Genomic DNA, 17,001 nt, shown 5'->3' on the forward strand with positions numbered 1-17,001 from the left:
TGTATGTATGTATGTATGTATGTATGTATGTATGTATGTATGTATGTATGTATGTATGTATGTACGTACGTATGCATGTATGCATGTATGTATGTATGTATGTATGTATGTATGTACGTACGTACGTATGTATGTATGTATGTATGTATGTATGTATGTATGTATGTATGTATGTATGTATGTATGTATGTATGTATTGTGGGCCTGCTCTCTACGGCATGTCAAGGAATGAGGCACACTGCGGTTGCATGAAAGAACTCTGTTTACTTACATCCTCCAACGCGCTGTCGCCCGTCCGGGCATACACACGCACACCAGCACCAGAACACTCTGCGACCCGAGTCTCAGTCCCCGCGCGCAGTTCTTCTTCACCAGGGCCAGCTCCCTCACCTCGCTGCCCGCTGCCCCGTGTCCACCAGCGCCACCTCTCGGGCGCCGACGTCTCCAAGTCTTGCGGCCCGGTAGCCGCACGGCAGGCGAGGAGGGCAAGGAAAGGGAGCTCGCGGCTTAGGGCTCTGGGCAACACCCTATAGGCCAGAAGGTGTCTTGCCAAGGCGCTCCCCACATCTCTCCCCCCGCTCAAACACGGGATACGGGTCCATCATTGAAGATTGTCCTCGGGGTCCTAGTGCAGGTAGAACCACTGGTCGGCGCCTGGGGCCGCCCTGTGCGGCTGTGGGTGGGACGGCACCCGCCAAAGTGTGGCAGCATGCCTCTCTGTCGCCATCGCCACCACGTAGGCGTCCGCCGGAGCACCTTCTCGGCGGCCTGGCGCAGGATTCTCCGGGACAGCCAGGTTTCTCTCGATATCGCCCCTGTCCCGGATATCCGCTGCTCGGCGCCGGAACCGGAGACGCCGTGATGAGCCCGGGGCAAATCTGGTTGACGGGCGCTCGCAGAGGCTTGCAGCCCCAGTGCGAGCTGTAGGCTCTCCGCCCACCGGCGCCTCCACGCCAGGGTTACAGCTCCGCGATGAGCTCAGTAGGCCTCCATCCCACGAACAGGGCTCCGCCGTTGACCAGGAGGCGAACCGCCGCCGCCTCGCATCTCCGAAGGGCGGCAGGACCCCCGGGGTCGTGGCAACAGCTCCAGGGTCGAACAAGGAAGGCCCTCTGCTCGGCAGGCCCGGGCCGGACTCGCAACGCGCAGGCACGAACGCATCGCCTCGCACCACCAGGCCGGTGGCGCGAAGCTCCCGGGTCGCACCGGGAGGGCCCGCTGTTGGCAGGCCCAGGCTGGCATCGTAACGGCCAGGCACAAAACCACGCCTCGCACCACCACACAGGTGGCGCGATGAAACTTGAAGCGGTGACTGTTGCTCTGCGGGTTGCTCCGTGGTAGAACCACGTGAGACCCGGACCCGTGGGGGGTAGACATTACCGCACACTCAGGCCGTAACGATGGGTGCGAACCCTATCGCCGGCCGTTCTGTCATTAGAAGCGGGACTCCCACCTTGTGGTTCCGCTACCACGTGTTCGCCATCACCAGTCCGAACGTGATAGGCCTTGAGATCGCTCACGTGCACAGGACCCACCAGCTCGTCTCTTTAAAGCGACTGCATCTCATCTGTGAGCAGAGTCGTCTGCTCCGTAATTCTGTATGGCCCTTGCCATTTGTGTGCGAGCGCTGCGGTGAAACCGCGTGCAGCGTTGCTGAGTGGGTGTGTTCTCCTTAGCACTAGGTCACCGATGTTTTACACAAGGTGACGACGGCCTTTGTTATACTGCTCGGCTTGCTCCATGCGTGCCACGTCGAGCTTCTCCCGAGCCGTGCGTTGCGCTGCCAAAAGGCGTTCCTGGAGCCTAGCCGCGTACTGCGACAGAACAGGGGCGTTACCCGCCGCCGCGTTCCGCAGTGCATTTTACATTGGGAAAGCGATCTCTCTACCGAAGTTTAGGTAACCTGGTGTCAAACCCGTTGACCTATTTACGGTAGTCCTCGTCGTGAAAGCCAGCTCAGGCAAACGCGCGTCCCAGTCCTTATGCTCCTTGGTCGTCGCAATCAGCATGCACTTCAGGTTCCTGTTCACCCTCTCAGTGATGTTGCTCTGCGCATGATAAGGACTCGTTTTCCTGTGCCGAATGTGCAGCGCTCGACAACAGTCTAAAAAAACTTTGCTTGTGAAATACGAAGCATTGTCAGTGATTAGGTCGGAAGGGAAGCCGGAACGAGTGAATGTCTCCGACACCTTCTCTACGATCCGCTCCGACGCTAGCTTTCTAAGGGGAAAACACTCCACCCACTTAGAAAAGTGGTCCGTTATAACCAGATTAACTGGTTCCCTCGCGCGGATCTTGGGAGGGGTCCCATTACGTCACACGCTACAATCTGCCACGAGTAGCTGCTTTCCACCAGCTTCATGAAACGCACAGGTTTCCCAGCGCGCGGCTTCGCTACCTGGCAAAGAGGGCAAGCGCGGGAATAGCTCATTACGTCTCTCCTCATGCCTGGCCAGGTCGCGACACGGCATAACTTATCGTAAGTCTTACTGCCGCTGCCATGTCCTGCCAGCGCTGAGTCATGAAAGTACCACATGAACCGTTTCCGCAACTTCCTCGGGACTACGACTCGAAAGGGGGATCAAACCGCCTCTTCGTCGTCCAGTTGGGGAATGTAGCGAAGTAATAAGCCATCATCGCCCAGCAGATACGCGTCAAACACCTCAGCGTTACCGGTGCAAGCTACGCTGCTCGCTAGCCTTTTCAGCACCCGCTGGCACAGACCGTCTGCTTTCTGGGCCTCAATGAGCTCTTCCTTACTCACTACTTCCCCCGAAGACAGATTCCTTTCTGCCTCTATTCTCGGGGGGCGAGAAATCGCCGCTCCGAGATGCCGCTTCTCTTTCTCTTTGCGGCCGGCCTCGACTCCTCCGTCCGGCCCTTTCCTTCCCCTCTCGGGGTGGCGAGCGCCGTCCATGAAACCACGGCACTCGGCGCGCGCGCTTCCGCCACCCCCTTCCGATAAGGGGAGCAAACTTTCCGCCAACATTCGGCGCTGATCATGGGATCCTGAAAAAGATGCGACGACCGCTTCTACATCAATGGTCATCTTTCCTGACGCCTCTCCCTGGGCTTCCGCAGCGCAGTAGAGTTTATTTGCCTCGTGCAGTTGTAAACCGTGCATCGGCGCGTTCGCGAAAGGAAAGAAAGGGGGTTGCGGCCCATACTGATAGCCGTTCCTCCCCATGTCGAGCATAACACCCTCCCTCGAGAGGAAATCTCTCCCTAGTATGACTGGAACAGACAAACCAGGCAAGCAAACAAAACGCTGTCTGTGCTTTCCGCCATCAAAAGGGAGCGTGAGTCTCACAGCTCCCTCTGCTTTTGCCGAACCAGCTGCTAAGCTCAAGGGTGTCTAGGCGGGCCTAACCCGGATTCTGCTTCTCCGCTAGGCCTCAAACATTTCATCTCCTATTAGAGGCACCGTCGAGCCTGTGTCGACCAGTGCAAACAGTTCGCGACCGACCAATTCCACTCGCATGAATGGGGCCACCGAGGATGGGTCCCCGTGTGCCCTACATGCGGAGGGGGCCAGTTGCCCGTGGGCGCCAGCGTCGTGGTGTTCTGGGGGCTCCCTCGCACCCCGTCTGCCTGGCCCCCCTTCTCGCTTCCCGCCGGCGACGACAAGCTACCGCCCTTCACCGCCGCCGGCGATCCGAGTTTCCCTGTGTGCTACGCATTTTCTCGGGGCATTGACGGGAAAAGTGGCCAGGCTTGCGACAAAACCAGCACAAGCGCGCTGTTTCGTCCTGCTTCCCTCTTCCTCGCCTGCGTTGCTTCCGATCGAGGAGTTTGTGGGGCCGTTATCCGCTCCCCCTTCCGACCAGGCGCAACCCGGTTCGAGCGAATCCTCGGTTCTCGGAGGCAACCTGTAGAGAAGCTCGGCGAGTAAATCCGCCTGAATTACGCGCGCTTCTTGTGCGAGGGCCTCTAGGTTGCAGAAACTCTGGCCCCGCAAGTACGGTCTGAAACGTGGGTGGCATTGCCTGCACACGCGTGCTAACTTGACCGCGTCGGCTGCCTCGGGTTCGGCCCGTTCGTATAGCTCCTGCTTCGCCCGCACGTACTCGAGGAGGCTCTCCTCAGGGTGCTGCGAGCGAAGGGCAAGCTCGTCCCTCATACGGTGTTCGTAATCAGGTGGCAGGAATTCAGCGCGGAAGCGGTCCTTAAAATCTGCCATCGACTCGAAAGCCGGTTGGCAGCGCCTCCAACGCGCAGCGCTTCCTACCAGTGCCACGGGCAGGACCTGCCTCAGCACGTCATCATCCAATGCGCCTACCGCAGTCTGATACGAATCCAGTTGCTGCAGGTATTCACAAACGGATTTCACGTCTCCGTAGGCGGAATAAGAGGGAACCTCGATATTCAAACGCGGCTTCGAGACTGGCACTACAGGACCCGTGCTGGGAGCCGCTGGCCCCAAACCGAGCATTCGGGTCATCTCCGAGAACATCCCGGTCATCTGCCTCATCATTGAGGCGAGATCTGTGGGCTGCAACTGATCAGCAGCCTCCTGCGCAGCGGCCGCTGAGTCTCCAGCCGAGCCCTGCGGCTCCTCATTCTCTCCCGTCTCTCTCCGTGTGGTAGGAGCCATTGCAAGAGAACTACCCAACAAAAGCTGGCTCAACCACGCCAAACTGTAGACGCGAAGATACAGAGCAAGCTGCGCTAACTACATATGCAACGCGACAAACACACCCCACACACAAATCTACAATGCAAGCAAAAAACAAACGTCAAGACAATACATAGGAAACAAGGGGGCTGAAATACAGCCACATTAAAATACAAAAAACTACAGTAGCGACACAGCAAAATACACAAGCGACTAATATCCCTACAAACGCTAAATACACTCGCAATGTAACCACTTAGGCCGTTAACCAAACAACAGAAAAAAAGAACGCAAGAAAAACTTCAGGCATGCATCTTCATGGCTCAAAGCTCTGGTCTCCCACTGCCAAAATGGCGCTTCCTTCCCGGAACAAAGGAATGCCGTCCCAAATCTCAGTGGGCCCCTTCCTGGCAGCCGCAGGGAGAAAATGTCCACGGGTGGGCTTGACATCAGCCCCACGTTCGGGCGCCAGATGTGAGCCTGCTCTCTACAGCATGCCAAGGAATGAGGCACACTGCGGTTGCGTGAAAGAACTGTTTACTTACATCCTCTAACGCGCTGTCGCCCGTCCGGGCATACACACGCACACCAGCACCAGAACACTCGGCGTCCCGAGTCTCAGTCCCCGCGCGCAGTTCTTCACCAGGGCCAGCACCCTCACCTCGCCGCCCGCTGCCCCGTGTCCGCCAGCGCCATCTCTCGGGCGCCGATGTCTCCAAGTCTTGCGGCCCGTTAGCTGCACGGCAGGCGAGGAGGGCAAGGGAAGGGAGCTCGCGGCGTGGGGCTCTGGGAAACACCCTATTGGCCAGAAGGTGTCTTGCCAAGGCGCTCCCCACAGTATGTAAGGAAAGAGAGGGCTTTGAAAATGGTCACCAGACAGAAATACCGCTTTGGAGAAGGTAGCGGCCTCAGACCTCTGCCAACGTTTCGACAAGGAGACTTGTCTTTTTCAAGGCATCAGGGTTCATCTCTGGCACACTGTTTTATAGATGAAGATTGAGTTGGAGAGAAAGGGGGAAGGTTGGTAAAAGCAGGGCCGGAAGGAGGACAGCAGAGTGAGTCAACGGTCGGTTGAAACGAGCTAAACTGTGAGAGAGAAAGGGAGGTGTGGTTCTTGTGACAGGACCGTGCAGTAGAGAAAGAGGGATGACTACGCGAGAGTCGGAGAAAACAGGGGGGAGCGGCTTAAGATGGGCTGCGGTGGGGCCGGGCGACCTCAAAGGAGGCTTCCGGGAAGATCGGGGACGAGAGGGGCGTCTTGGGGGTGCAACTACAAGGTGACTAAACTGTGTGCAAGATAGAAAACTCGTAAACAGCAACAGCCCGTCTAGTTTGAAGAATTCCGACTGCGGAGGTCAGTGTTCACAGAAGAATAGAAGGGGTATGCGCGGGTGCAACTCACGCGGAGCTCTGCGGTACGTTCAAGGACTTCTTTTCTGTTTTCTATCGTTTTTTTCGTTTTCCTTTTTGCATCCGTGTGTAAAGCAGGTAGTAAGACAAAATGCCGAAGGTCCAGGGAGGTGCGTGCGCGTGGTATGTCGAAATCGGCTTAGAGCAACACAGAAGAAAAAAAAGGGGGGCGGGGCGAGAAAAGCACACAAATTGTATTCAAGTATCAGCATTGGGGATGGGCAGGCAGGAATATTGCAAATGGAGATGCCCACTTTTTGTAAGAGCAATATTTTTGTGTTAGATCCAGATACCATACGGTTTCTAAGCTGCCTTTCGAAGCATTGATTCCAGCCGGCTCCAGGGCAGTTGAATTTATGGATTAAGTACGATTCTCTGTATTTCCGGTCCCTTGGAGACTTAAAGTGTGACTGTAGAATATAGAGCTTGACATCATGGAAATTGTGGTTCGGCTTGTTGAAGTGTTTCACGACTGCTATGAAGGCACTGGTATGAGTGTCGGCCTGATGTCCATTCAGGCGTAAGTTCATAGGTTGACTCGTTTCTCCAATGTACTGCTTTTGACAGAATGAGCATTCTAGCATATAAACAATGTTAGAAGAATTGCGAGTGAAGCTTGAATTATTCTTGCGAACGTATTGGCTGGCAGTGCTATTACAATGCAATCCGTCTGCAGATGTTTGCAGGTCTTGCATCTAGGGCAGGGGCAAGGGCTGATGTCTGGTTCCTGGGAAGCGCTAATTTTGGCATGCACTAAAATGTCTTTAAGCTTCTTGTTTCTTCTGTAGGTAACTCTTGGGGCTTGCGGAAACGTCTTTTTAAGTCGGTCATTACTGGCCAGAATGGGCTAGTATTTCCGCAGGAGGTTGTTTATGTTAGTGAGGGCGTTTGAGACTTTGGGTATTAAGGGTGGTGGTCGGGCGCTTTCGTTTAGACGTTGTTGCTTGAGCACTTCGTCCCTTTCTAGCTTGGATGCTCTTTCGTAAGCCATATCCAGCGAGCTGACCGGGTGATTCCTGCTTGCCAGGGTGGACTTTAGTTCATTAAGGTGTTTTATATAGTCTGCATACTCTTCTTAGTCTGGTAGCCTGTCTTAAAAAGATACCTGGTTTGCAATGTCGTGGGTGATGACTAGTGTAGTCTAGGTACTGTTGCCTGTCTGTTGGTTTCCTACAAAGTATGGTTTTTAGTTTACCATTGTCAAGAACAACAGTGGTGTCTAGGAAGTTCACTTGTTTATCCGAGCACTGGCATGAGAACTTAATGGTCGGATGCGAAGAATTAAGATGCGAAATGAAACTTTCTAGGGCTGTGTGGCCGTGCTCCCAAATTATGAAGATGTCATCTATGTATCGAAGATAAACCTTCGGCTTAAAGGGCAAAGAGTCTAAGAGGGAAGCTTCAAGTTGTGTCATAAAAATGTTTGCGTAGGTGGGTGCGAAAGGAGTGCCCATGCTAGTTCCAACAACTTGCAATTAGTAAGATGAGTCGAACTCGAAATAGTTGAGAGTTAGAACTAATTTTAGGAAGGTAATGTAGACTTCCAACGCATGTTGGTGCCGGTTTTCTGCTAAGGGCTTTGATGTAGCTTCTATTCCTTCAGTGATGGGAATGTTCCTGTAGAGGGCGGAGACGTCGAGCGTGACCAGATGGGCGTCATTGGGTATTTGCCCAACATCGTTTATTGCTTCTATTATGCGGAGCAAGTGTGGGGTGTCCTTAACAAATGAAAGAAGAGAAGTCGGAACGTCTGCCAAATGGTGATTCAGAAACACAGACAATGTTTCCGTGGGGGTGTTGTTGTTAGAAACTATGGGCCTTCCCGGAATGTCAGCTGAAAACAATGCTTCTGTGGGGACTTTATGGGTTTTGGGGAGGAGGTAGAAACGTCCTGCTTGCTTGTTCGTTGGTGTCATGAAGTTTAGTTCTGTTGTGGTGATTAATTCTCCGGCCAGCAGATCTGTGAGAGTTCCCACTATTCGGTGGCATTCCCACTATTCGGTTCTGGCCGCCTTGTATTGGTCACCCTCATCGTCTCCTGTAGCTTGCCGCTTCTTTCTCTTCGGCGCAACTACCCTTAGGCAATCCCCGCCTCCCGCGTTCGCGTCACGAATACTGTTTTGGCATGCTTCAGCCACGTGGTCTTGGTCGTCATAGTCACACTGAGCTTTCCACATAATATAGGCCCCCCATTAGAAAGGCTTCTACTAAACAATGCACCCAGAGGTGGAAAAAACCCTCGTGGGCAATCATATTTGTGTGCCTAGTCTACAGCTACAACACACACATCGAACACCATCACACACACTCACTGGAAACCACTGACAGTCGCGCATCAGATGTATTTCTTGAGTTCCCCAAAAGAAAACATTGCGTGATTCACGGTACAATTGCATAGCCGTTCAACAAAAAAACCTAATGACTATATTTACACGCGTGATGCATGTACATTCACTCTTCAGAAAAAATCGAAAATGCCAGCTGGCAGGTATCTTGTCCCCTTTACGACGGTTGATGCGGTGCCACTCTCAGCGCCCTTTGTAAACTGGTTCTGCTCTTCCTTCTGGATTCGCATTCGAGTAGACTCGCACTCTGCTGCTTCTTCATCTCGAGTCTTCGGGGAAGCGTCGTCCACCCACTGCTGTAACTCTGCATAGCGGAACCCGAGACGAACCAGTGCAGCGAATAACTCTTGCACGTTCATTGTGCATTCAAACGCAGGAACTATCGCACCGCAACCATCCGAAACTAAAATGCCCTGGTCCTGTTCCGGACGCTAATTTTATGTGAAGTAAAGAGCCACTCGCAAGTTCTTAATTAAATAGTCCCGAAAGTGACTTGCCGCAGTGTCCTTAACTAAACTGGGGCGTTTACAAAAAACATTACATAACGTATATCCTTGCACCTGCACACACAAAGAAGCCAATAACAGCTTCAACTTGAATGACACGAATCAACCCGGAGGAGTACCTAATTTAAAAAACAGAACAAAAAACGCCCTAGCTCTTCATCTGGGAGATGTTTGTTCGTAGGGGCTCGTGGGGTCTGGTGATAATGAGAGGCGAGGCGTTTTGGGCCCACGATGATGTCGTCGCGCGGGCCGGAACATCGACGAGGAACATGCATCAGGTTCGTCGTTGACAATGGTCTGCTCAGCACACGCTCACGACCGGGCACCCCGTAGCAGGGCCCCGGACGCAACCGGCCGCTGCCGGTCGACCACGGCAGCAGACAGCGGGTCGTCCAAGCACGGAACATGCCAACGTTGCAAGCTTTCACGACTCAGAAGTCGCGCCTCGGCCCTAGTATGCCAAGGCGCCAGGTAGAACCCTCTGGAGTTCGGATACCGTAAACAAGATGAGGTTCGAGTCTTCCACCTGGACGTCGCGTTCCTTCGAACCTCCTTTATCCACTCCTCCCAGCGTTCTCCTCCTGCTCCAGCCTGGCCTCCCCGCTCGTCTGCTGTGGCCACCTCTAATTGACCCCCGTCCTCTCCCCTGTGGCTTGCTGCTTCTTTTTTTTCGGCGCGACAACACTGACGGCAATCCCTGCAGCCCGCATTCGCGCCAAGAGCACTGTTTGTGCATGTTTCGGCCACGTTGATTTCGTCGTCGTTGTCTCACTAAGGTTGCAACCTCACAGACAAGACAGGGCTCGCCCAATAAACTCGTCAGCTACTTAGTCGTTGTTCTTTGGTCAAAGTGCAGTGTGAAATCGACCATATGTGTCCTGTAACATTATCTATAACTTCGTGGGGCGCAAAACACAGATGAGCACAGAAAGAGGTGACGGGAACAATGCACGCATCGTGGCGGTGGAGGTAGCACGTCTGGTGGACTTCTGCGGGAGCTCGCCTTTCACAGCACTTGCTGAAAATGATAATTTGCATCTTGAAAGCGAGTATGTTTACTTTGTTCATGTGGCCTCTTTTGACGTCACACTATTACGTGGTAGTAGAACAGACGAAGCCAGCCAAGGTGGATGGGGAAGTGATTTATATACAGGGCGCGATGACCTATTGACATGATTTAGAAGGCAGCCTTTAGAAAGCGTTCGCCCAGGCTACACACTCCACATTAAATCTTCTTTGTCGTTTATCGTCGAGATAATATCTATATGCAGTTTTCTTTCCTGTATCAATTCTCTTGCCTCGTTTCGGTGTTGGTTAAACTCGTGGCACTGTAAAGAAACCTCAGTTTTACGCAATAGTGCTTGTGCTCTTCAGAGGTTTCTGTGGTTGTCCGACTTTTGCGGTACAGCAAGTCATACATCACCTATAACAACCAGCCCAAACAAAGACCCTTTTACATCATCAACACCGTCTAGTGGAGAGCAAGGCCATGTGACGAAGGGTATGGGGATGTGTAATGCAATAAAAACCTACAGAGAAAATGTGCCTTTCGCAAGATATGACGGGGATGTCTCTGATGACGCCTCGTTTTGCAACAGCACTGTTATTAAGGGCAATGTTATTAACTGATTTAACCACGTCGGACGAGAATCCTAGGAACGCGGCATCGTCTGTCTATCTTGGCTTGGCTTGTAACCGCTGGTTCTGATCGGCTGCTGACGGGCTGAGAACACGGGACTAGTAATGTGACCGAATGCAGGTCGCAGTGGGCTGGCGCGGCCCGACACGGGAAATGTTCCCTAGAAAATTTCGCCAAGATCGAGACGCCGCGATGCGGTTCCACGATGGCGATAAACCATCACACTCCACCAAATATGTCACATGACATCAGGTGCATGTGGTGTATAAAAAGTGTGTGCAGTAAGAAACATCAGCGCAGGGAAGCGGTGCAGCTGAAGATTGGAGTTGGAGCTTGTCCAGCTGGTCTCTGAACATGCGCGACCTCCTCGTCCTGGTCATGTTTGCATTTAGCACCTGAAGCATAGCGGCACTTACACACACAATAGTATGTTGGCCGACGGTCTGCTACTACAAAGCTACTTCCCAATTTCTTGAGCTAGCTCCTAAGACTAAGTGATATGGCCCCACCAAAAGCAATGGCACCATCTCCGTGCTTGGTATGAAGAAGGATCAGGTGCAGATGGTTCGCGTTCGAGGTAGGGCTTGAGGGGGCTGACATAAATATGTTAAGGGGCCGGGCCGTGGACAATGTGCGTGGCATCAGAGACACAATTTCGTGCTTGAGGGAGGTAATGGCACGCTTTATGTGGTAAAAGCCCGTGAAGCGGGACATCAGCTTCTCAACAAGCCCAAAGCAGCAAGACGGGATCCACATCTGAATAGAAGAGCCCGGAGCAAACGGCGCCGAGCGAAGGCGCTCATTATTCCGAGATTTTAATGTGTCTGCGATGCTAAGAAAATTCCGCCGGCAGCGTGACAATCAGGTCAGCGTGTGGAAAGGTGTCGCGAGCGCATTCGATGACGCGTTAACCTAACGAAGGCAGCATAGTGTCCAATAATAAGGTAGGCTCAGGGCGAAAGAGAAGAAAGGGGAATATTCGGCGGTGTTCCCCGACTAGAAATGTAAGCGAGAGCGACATATTAGAGTGTAACGTCCGAATCTTGGTGGTCAGGACACAAGTAGATCGGGACCATATCAGTGAGGGGCATTTTATGCCCCTCAGTAAAGCCATTGGTCTGACGATGCTATGCCATCGTGAGTCTGTGCTTTATTTTGCAGGAACAACGAAGGTCATCGACAATCTGTCAGAACGTAGCGCCCATGATCTCTAAGTAGCTGCCGATGAGCGCAATGACGAAAATCACGTCGGGAATAAGAAAAACCACATTTGCTTCGCAGTTTAAAGGAAGCGCTTCTAATGGCGTAGCGGGTATCGCAGTCCCTCACTACCGCGATACAGGTTTTTTGGGAAAGGGTCAATGAAAATAGGCCTGACAGGAAGAATCCAACGTGATAAAACGACTTCGTTGAAATTGCAATAGGTGGCAATAAGCCATACGGCCATGGAAGCAGGGGATTTTGATGTTAGCATAGATCGCAAGCAGCAACATAGCGGTGTACAGACTGGTTGAGGGCTCGCCAGTAAAGTCACCTAAGGGCGTGTTGGTATATTCGTGAGCGACAAGAAAGCCGCCCGCTCGAACATCGTGGAAGTGGTTGATGGTGCGCACGCGAAGATTTATTGGCACCGCAGAAGCAGATCAAGTTCATCAGCATGGTAGTTGCGGTTGAATATCGTGTTTATGTACGTATGCACGTATGTATGTATGTATGTATGTATGTATGTATGTATGTATGTATGTATGTATGTATGTATGTATGTATGTATGTATGTATGTATGTATGTATGTATGTATGTATGTATGTATGTACGTTGGCATGTATAAATGGTGTATGCGTGGGTATGTATATATGGTTGTAATCTTGTGTGTATGTTTGACTCCAGAGAGAAATGAAGTCGGCAAAGATACGCATTACCGCTTCCCTAGAATTACCGTCCTAGGCAGCGATGTGCACGTGCGCAACTCAGGTGCTATCATTCTCAGCAGTCATGGGGCATGTGCTCTGAAAATTGTAGCCTTCTAATTTATTGTTGAGGGAAGCAGGCTCATTACCCGGTTTAAGAATCACGATTCCTGGGCGAGCCCTGAAGTCCTAGGGCAGGTAGGAGGAGCAAGGACATAATTTCGTCTACCGCTTGCAATGAGCATAGATTGCGCAGTCGGGGCACATTGAGTTGGCATTTAGATGGACCGTTGACGTCTCAACGCATCATACATCTGCTCTTTATTTACTTTTTAGCGGTACTCTTTTCTTGACAGTACAACAACGACGGTTGGTAATAGAGTGGAACGCATTTTATGCGTGCGATTATTTGGAATTCTGTATACTTAGCCAGCAAAATTAGGATGTAAGTACGTTTATAGGTACAACAGCCTTTATTCTTCCATCAACATGTGTTGCGGCATACATTGTGCGCGAAAAAGTAGATTTTACAATTTTATTTGCTGCGGTTGCTACTGGCGGTGGTGAGTTAGCTGTTGGTATTCAGTTTTTTCGACACAAATTCCGCGAAAACAGAGTTTCATTTCGCTTTTCAAAGATTCCTGAAATTGCAACATAGGAAAGCGTCAATAATAGCAGTGCTCAATGTAAAAAATGCATAGTCGCAAATTTACAAAAGATAAGCAAGATTCACGCCACAATTTTATTATTCACTCGTCATGTTTTACTGGTAAGCGGTGCAGAGGAATAAAAGAATATAGTAACCTTAATTTGCATGTGGAATATAGAATATACGGCTTCAATAATATCCCGAGATGAGGCCATCAAACGAATATCACATTTTAATATCACGAGATTGGGGCACAGCAATGGGGCTCTTGCTCTTTCTCTTCCACTTTCAAAAAGGCTCCTTCAAACGAAAGCCTGTGCAGTCCTCAACATGGGGGCTGGCTATACCGCTACTGAAATTTACAAAATTACGATGCATTGACTTGTACGATGATGCAAGAAATAGAGGAAAATTCGAAGGGGGGTTTCGGAATAAACGTGTTTACACCAGAAGCACAATTTAAGAAGCGAATCCAGAGTGCGTTTGGAGCACCGTGGTTGGCTGTTGCTCATTTATTTAAATTTTTTGTCCTCATCAGTCTGGTGCCATTGGATGCCGTCGTCGGTCCCGCAGAACGTCTTTCACCGCAACACGCATCGTCGCGGCTGCGCCGCAGCCTTCGCGGTGAGCACACCATCAGAAAAAGCATAATCTCAAGTGCTGATCTACCACCGTCTTGTCAGCAGTGTGACCTCAGTAGACACTCGAGCGTGAGCAGAGAACCGGGAGCCATCAGCAGCGGCCTTTTATTGGCTTGGTAGCTCTGTGTTCCGGTGGTTGCCTATACATTTTAAGCTTTTATTCGAGGTGGCTGAGAAGCAATCAGCCTACTGTATTTCGGATGGTTCGCTTACGTTTGAAGTGCTGCAAAGCCGAAACAGCCTGTGGAAATAGAAATTGTCTGCCAGTCGTGAGGCTACAGTTATGATAATCAGTACATTCTGGGCGACCATCGCACTAAAATTTTGAGTCCAGCGTAAACAACGAGCTTCTTAAGAAAAGCGTAACGGAACAAATGAAGATTAACAATTAGTTCACACTTTCTTCTTCGTCATCATCATCAGAATCCTCATAAGCAGCTTCAGAAGCCTACTCAGGTCCACTGAAGGACCAGTCCTCCTTCATTGACCAGCAACTGCGGCTTTCCAGGACTGCTCGGGTGCCCAGTTTACCCCCGAATGTCGTTATTTCATCCCTCCATCGGATTATTGCCTTCCCTCTGCTTCTAGACCCCCATATAGGTTTCTACTCTGTTACCCTAATTCTCCACGGGTTGTCGGGTCGTCTCACTACATAGCCAGCCCATGTCCGCTTCTTTTCTTGTATTTCAAATGTAACCTTCTACTCTAAGTTGTTCTGTGATCTATGTAGCGTGTGTGTCCTTCAGTGTTACTTCTAACATTATTCGTTTCACGGCCGGTTCACACGACCTAAGTTTGCTTTCTAGACGCTTAGCAAGGCGCAAAGCTTCAGCTCAATTTTTCATAACCGGCGGTTTGCACAGTTTGTACATTTTTCTTTTGAGTGACAGGGCTAGCATACATTTCATATTTTGTGAGTGTTTATTGAGTGCTTCCCAAGCATACCTATTCTGCGACAGATTTCTCTCTCGTGTTTGGGCAAGCACTGTTCTTCAATCAAGGCAGTTATATATTTTTTACTTCTTCTAGCATTTTTTTCTGGGTGATGATGACGTTTTTGAAGTGTTTATTTCTCGATACCTTAGATTTATTCATATTATATTCAGCCCCACGGCCATGCTTTCTAAATGTAGCTCCTCAAGCATTCGTTCCGTGTGTTCTGCTGTCTCACTCAGCAATACTATGTCGTTTGCAAACCTCAAAGTGCTCAGGTATACCCTGTTTATCCTTAATTGTATGTTATCCCAGTCAATCCTCATCAGCACGCACTGCAAACATGCTGTAAATAGTTTTGGCGAGATGGCATCTCCCTGTATTACAGCCTCTCGGATCGGGAATTTATCGTTTAGCTTATGGACGATTATCTTTCCCGTACAGGCCTCATGTATGGCTTGAAGAAGTTTTAGTAGGTGTCCTCTATTCCCAGGGCTCTTAGTGCCTCTAGCACGCCGGCGGCGAGCACGGAAGAAAATGTAAAAGGGTTTAGTCTACTCGGCAGATTTTGCTATCACTTCATTGATGTCTTGCATGTGATCCGTGGTTGAGTAGTCTTTCATAAACCACCGTGCTCTCTTGTTTTGGGGAAATCCACGCTCTCACCAATTCTGAAAATTATAACTTGGAAAAAAGTTTCTCCGCATCCGACGGTAGCTTCTAGGTCTGTGATTCTAGGCGTCCTTAAAATCTCCCTCCTTTTGAATCAAACCAATTTTGGCAGTTCTTCAGGCTATGCGCACTGTTTGAGTCTTGAAGAATTCCGAAAATGCTTTTCCCGTAGATTGTCTCCTGCCTTATTCAAAATATGCACAGTTATGCCATGATCACCTTTATTTGCTTTTGAGTGCCTTTCCTAACTCCTATTTAGTAACCACTGGGACATCGCCAGTTGATCATAAAGTCTTCGCAGTTGCGCTTAGTCTGAAGTCGCTGGCATATAGCCTGGTGTAGAACTGTTCTGCTACCTATATTTGGCGTTTAATTTGTGCTACATATAACACAATTCGTCTCTTTATTTTCGGATGGCTAGCTTTCGATTATTTGCTTTGAAGCTTTTGCCTATTTTCAGTGTTTTCTCGATCACAGCCATGTGATATGCACAAACATGATTTGTTTGACTACTGTTATTCAGTTTCGACATGCACCATCTACAGTGTTGTTATCGTAAACAGCAGCATGTACACGCTGCACAGCAAGAATCTCAGGCTGACGGAAAATCAGGTTAAGAGCAGGTTGGCATAGATCTGGTCGCCAGAAACTGAAGTCGGCACGGAAAAGCACCAGTTTACCGCTAGAAAACATACATTGTGCCTTATGGTAGTGTACAGCTCGTTATTAAAAGAAACCCGGTAACAATTCAGCGATTCAACTGAACCTAAGAAAAGAATAAAATGAAGCACTAACAGTAGCAGCAACAACTTTTTAACACAAACCATTCCACTGGAAAGCGGTTTTGGGAAAAAAGAATAAATCAGTGCTAAGGTGGTACATTGATACTCCCGCATTTTGTGAATCTGATTGGCTCCTTCAGATACTTAGTAATGTTGGGCTACAAAGCTCTCACAAGAAGTACAGGTTTGAGATACGTATACCTTGAAGATGGCCTTCTGACGCGGCTTAGCTCGCTATGCCACAAACTGCTTCCATTTAAATTTTCTTTGCAGACCGTTACGGGGAAGTGGTGGGTGTTAAGGATGTTTCTCAAGACATATCGGGCGCCCATGTTTCGCGCTTTTTGTAATGTATCTCTCAATTGCAGTGCCCGGGTCGCGTACACTACACGCGTTTTCTACGCACATTAATTCGCTCGTGTACTGAGAAAACGGACATGTGTTACGCCGTAGAAACAACAGTATTCTACAAACATAATCACCATGGCAAAAAGTACACACAGTTGGTGCGAAAAATCCGCCCATAAACTAACATTCCTCGGTAATTTTGAAGACTTCATGTTAGTAGTTTCTAAAAGTGAAGCTTCACCTTTTTCTCTAAAGAAAGCCATATACCAGATTTTATCCAAATTCACTGGCAAGCGCCTTTTTTCGCGACTCCTATTATGTCCTCTATGTCTTCTTTAATTTCTGCAAGATGAGCTTCCCAAGAACTTTTTAACAGGAAGGGCAACAATGCATTATCCTTTTGCAGACATTATCATTGATGTCTTTATTATTGCAATATTTGTTATAGACATCCAAAAAAAGAAAGGTCGCATTACTTTTGCCTAGGGGACCCCTGACGTTACACTTTTAGTGGATGACCAGTCACCACTCACGACGACTTTCTGCTGCCAAG

This window comes from Haemaphysalis longicornis, unplaced genomic scaffold, assembly GCF_048455015.1.
Source record: "Haemaphysalis longicornis isolate Haplotype H1 unplaced genomic scaffold, Haemaphysalis longicornis Haplotype H1 scaffold_5, whole genome shotgun sequence".
In the NCBI taxonomy this organism is placed as follows: Eukaryota; Metazoa; Arthropoda; class Arachnida; order Ixodida; family Ixodidae; genus Haemaphysalis; species Haemaphysalis longicornis.